We start from the raw sequence: 4,980 nt of genomic DNA on the forward strand, positions 1-4,980 counted from the left end.
TTTCACCAGAAAATAATTTAAAAGAACAAAAGAGTGAAAAAGTCTCCATTGCTGATTTCCCGTTGATAATAAGTCGAGATCTCGAAAGTCGGAGAACCATTACAACTTACAAGTAATCTCTAAATTCATATTTAATTCGATTTTTTTTCATTTGAAAAGCATTGTTGTTGTATCTTGTATACTTGTATTAATTTTGAATTATAATTGATTGAAGCTTGCTATTAATTAGTATTTTTTTGCAAATTCATTGTTTAAGCTAAAATTGATGAGAAAAATGAGTAGTTTCTAATGGATCCCTTACCTTAGTGAATATATTACTCCGATTGTCCGACGAACATCAACCCGCTGTCCTCAGACCGCCGTAAAACGCATCACATATTCAGTTATTCACATCGCTTTATAGATCGGCTCATCGGCAAAATTTGTTGTAAATTGGTTGTAAGTGGTGATTAACCCCCATAACTCTTTGCAATTGTGAAATTAGGCCCCATAACTTTTAATTGGAGTAATTTGACCCCATAACTTTCACATAAAGTGAATATCAACCCCAATTCAAATTCTATCTAATATCCTCCTTGAAATCAATATCTCATCAATATCTCATCAATATCTCCTCAATTTCTCCTCAATTTCACATTCAATTAAGTTTTTTGTCTTGTTGAGTATTCCTATAATCGACCAATAATTGCTTCCCTGTTCACTTGATTGTATGTAATTAGGGTTACCAAATCTGCAAACACAATCAGTAATAATCAATTTTTCTCATAGTATAATTAATTCCATATGTGATCACCTGCAATATTGATTTTAAAATTACCACTGTATTTACAATCTGATTTTCTACTTAGGAGTTAGGAGCATAATTGAACTCTTTATATTATTCACCTTTATGCTTATTACTGTTTCATATTTGTACTGATAGATGGTGCAAATCTCATCACTTGTCTGTGTTACCATGGAGGCAACATTATAAGCAAGGATGACACATTTGAGTATGTGGGTGGAACTTGTCTAGAGGGCACTTTGGATATATTTAAATTATCTTTGGAAAACATACACACCATGGGTAAGAAGTTGTACGGACACCCGGCAGTAACATGTTTTTATCGCATCAAAGGTGTGGGTATGCAAATATTATGCGATGAAAAGACTTTAGAAGAGCTCCATGTGGAAGGGGTTACACATGGGATCATTGAGTTGTATTTGGATGGAGAAACTCTTAAGGAAGTTAATGTGAGGAATGATTTCTCATGTGAAGTTGGTCTCCGCAACACGTCTGAGATTCCAGTACAAGTACAGGTCCGTGATGTTGAGATTCCAGTTCAGGTCACTGATGTAAAAAGGACAAGGACTCGGGCTCGGGATGATCATCGTGAGGATATTGTAGAAAATGAATTTGAATAGGAGAGTGATCCCGAGGAGGTTATTGATAACCATGATGCTGGCAGCACTGATGATGAGTTTATTGAGGTGCAGGAAAAGAAAAAAAAAATGGATTTTCCAAAGAAATTCTTCCGGAAAAAATCAAATCATGAAACATAAAGATGGAGAAGGACAAAAATAGAGGGTTGGAGGGATTAAGGATGACTATTGGGGAGTAGATGAGGATGATTTTGAACTAGGTCAGCAAGAAAAATTTTACGAAAGAGAATCCGATGATGAAAAACCATTTAGCCCAAGTGACGAAGAAGAGAGTTGTGAAGTTGATGAAAAATGTGGGTGGCCTATGTATGACCATGATACACCATTTGATTTTGTGCAACTAGAGTTGGGACAGTTATTTGATAAAGTTGACGTGCTTAGAAAAGCACTAATCTACTACAGTTGTCAGACACGTAACGCTTGGATCTATTGCCATAATGAACCAAAGAGGGTGCTTGTAAAGTGTAAAAGTTATCCGAAATGCAAATGGAAATTAAGTGCCAGATATTCAGAAGAATATAAATGCTTGCAGATACGATTTATCAAAGACATTCACACTTGCGCACCGACCAAGATTAATAAAAGGGTTAATGCGAATTTCTTAGCCGAGGAGTATCAGGAGAAACTCCTTAAACATCCAACGTGGAAATTGAAATTATTCAGAAAGGATGTGGAGGACACATATGGCGTAACGGTTTCCAGATGGCAGGCTTCAACTGCAAAAAAAAAAACGCATTGTCTGCGTGTGCAAAGGTGGTGGAGAAGCAATTTACATCCCTAAGAGACTATATGTATGAGTTAAAAAGATCTAATCAAGGGACTCAAGTTTTTTTAGTCGTGAAACCTCACATATTAAGGCCTATTCCTCAGTTTCATATGTTTTATATATGTTTCCTGGCCTTACGGAAAGGATTCTTAAATGGTTGTCGCAGAGTACTGGGTTTGGATGGTGCGTTCCTTAAAGGTTATTGTAAGGGTGAATTGCTTTGTGCAACTGCTAGGGATGCCAACAATCAGATGTTTCCTATTGCGTGGGCTATAGTTGAATCAGAATCTAAAGAAAGCTGGTCCTGGTTTCTTGAGCATCTCATTGAAGATTTAGATATGCAAACTGGAAATAAATGGACGCTATTATCTGATCAACAAAAGGTGTCTGTTAGTAGAATTCTCTATATTTCTATTTTTTTAACTATGATATTGCTTATAATATATTACTCTATTTTTCTACAGGGTTTACTCCCAACAATAGCGAAATCGCTACCTGAAGCGGAGCATAGACTATGTGCAAGACACATCTTTACTAATTGGATCAAAGTTATTAAAGGCGCTCCCTTGCACAAGTTATTTTGGAAAGCGGTGAAATCCTATACGGAGGAGGGGTTCAATGATGCAATGGATGACCTACGACAACTAAGCCCAAAAGCTCATCTTGAAATGTGCTCAAGAGACGTGACAAGATTTTGTAGATGCTTTTATAAGCGATGGGCGAGTACAGGGGTTACTTGCAACAATATGGCCGAGACATTTAACTCATGGATTCTCGAAGCTAGGGAGAAGCCTATTTTAACCATGCTAGAAGAAATAAGACGGAAGGTTATGTCTAGGATGGTGGAAAAAAAAGTACAAGCTACCAAATGTACTAGCATTGTTACACCTAGAGTAAGAGCAATAATAAATGATCAAATGCAAGCTAGGAGGAATTGGAAATCTATAGAGGCAGGCCCTAATGTGTATGAAGTGGAGCATACTCATAACAATGCATTGACATTTGCGGTCAGGCTAGATGAAAGTACATGTACATGTAGATATTGGGATGTGAACGGAATTCCTTGTGAACATGCAACAACTGCTATATGCCTGAAGAATGAAAATCCAGAAAATTATGTTGCATTTTGGTACAGCAAAGAAGCTTATGAGTCATCGTATGCATTCTCTTTGGAGCCCTTGAATGGCCAAAGCATGTGGAAGAAAATTGATGAGAGTGTAATTTTACCGAGTGATCCTAGAGTCAAATACGGAAGGCCTCCTAATAAAAGAAAACGATCATATGGGGAAGGCAAGGGCAAAACATATGCATATAGGATTCCAAGAGGTGGACAACAATTATGCTCAAATTGCAAGGAGTCTGGACATAAAAGTAGCACCTGCAAATATAAAGTACCTGTACACAGTGACCAAGGATCAAATTTGCGCTGATTGGAATACCGCCACCACTACTCTGGGCACATTTTGGTTGACTCAAGCTCTGCATTTCCATTTCTTTATTTAGGCATCAATAAGACAAATATCAATTTAAGCTTCTTAGATTATAAAAACGTTGTTAAGTGCAAATTTTGACACAAGTATCTACTGTTGTTGTTGTTGTTAAATATCTGTTGCTGTTGACACTAGATGTCCACCAAGACTAACTACTGCTTTTCTATTGTGCATACAAAAAAAATAAACCTCAATGCCAGTGATCTGTTTCACTAATAGTATGTTAATTACTCCATCTGTCTCATTCACTTGTTTACCTTTCTTATTCTTATGAAGGGTATTTTAATCAAAGGTAAAGAAATAATTGGGGCGGACGGAGTAAGTGCTTAAATCTCAATGTTCAAGCACAGCTAAAACATGTGAAATCCGCTAAAGCACATAGCAGCTCACTATTGCAGCATTTGCACATCAACATAAACCACCCAACATGCATACAAGTGACTTGAAACTTTCAGGAAACTTAAGGTGTACAATTTTAAAAACAAAGCAGCTAGTCCTATATAAGCTCACCAAGTCTTATCGTCTCTCTGAATTGAACAACCTTGTAACACAGCATCAAATAATGAACCTAAAAATTGCTCTAATTAATCTAATTTACTAACAAAATAAGACGATTTAAATGATAATTGGAAGAATATATTACCTTTGAGTAAGGTAGGATGAGATTTGGGATACAACTTGACGTTTAGCTATTGAGGCATTTCGAGCTCCATAAATGTGTTGCAGATCTTTCCTTGGGCAGTCCCAGTACCGGTTTATACTGTAAAATGGTGGAATTCAGGGGATTTGGGGGTAGAAATTAGGTTTTGGGTTGACTTAGTAAATGAAAGAGAAGAAGGAGAGAGCTAAGAATACACAAAGAAAGCCATTAATGGAGTATATAAGAGCTTGGAATCTTAGTGATTGAAGAATAGATAGGGATTGAAATGATGTAATGAAGTTGGAAATACAAAGAGTAAAGTTACAGAGAGAAACGTGGAAATAAAGTGTGTTATTTTTTTTTTTATTTTTTTTTTGCAAAATGATAAGGTGTATATTAGATTGTACGTATTTTGTATGTTTCTAATATACGTATACCTGCTAATATACGTATACCTTGTTGTTATACCATGAGATTTTGATGAGATTTTGGTGAGATTTTGGATGGAGTTAATATTCACTTTATGTGAAAGTTATGGGGTCAAATTACTCCAATTAAAAGTTATGGGGCCTAATTTCACAATTGCAAAGAGTTAAGGGGGTCAATTACCACTTCCCCGGTTGATTTAGGGAATAGGAATAGGAATAGTAATAAAATGAGAT

At 36.2% G+C, this 4,980-nt stretch overlaps 1 long non-coding RNA gene across 1 annotated transcript; it reads right to left on the bottom strand.

The window, feature by feature from the left end:
* Positions 1-652: 652 nt before the first annotated feature.
* On the bottom strand, positions 653-4,612 carry LOC141638390 (uncharacterized). The gene is made up of 3 exons (XR_012542078.1): positions 4,322-4,612; positions 3,584-3,667; positions 653-730 (listed from the first exon to the last, which is right to left on the bottom strand). It is a non-coding gene; the product is annotated as an uncharacterized LOC141638390 (long non-coding RNA).
* Positions 4,613-4,980: the final 368 nt, after the last annotated feature.

This window comes from Silene latifolia, unplaced genomic scaffold, assembly GCF_048544455.1.
Source record: "Silene latifolia isolate original U9 population unplaced genomic scaffold, ASM4854445v1 scaffold_20.1, whole genome shotgun sequence".
NCBI classification, from domain to species: domain Eukaryota; kingdom Viridiplantae; phylum Streptophyta; class Magnoliopsida; order Caryophyllales; family Caryophyllaceae; genus Silene; species Silene latifolia.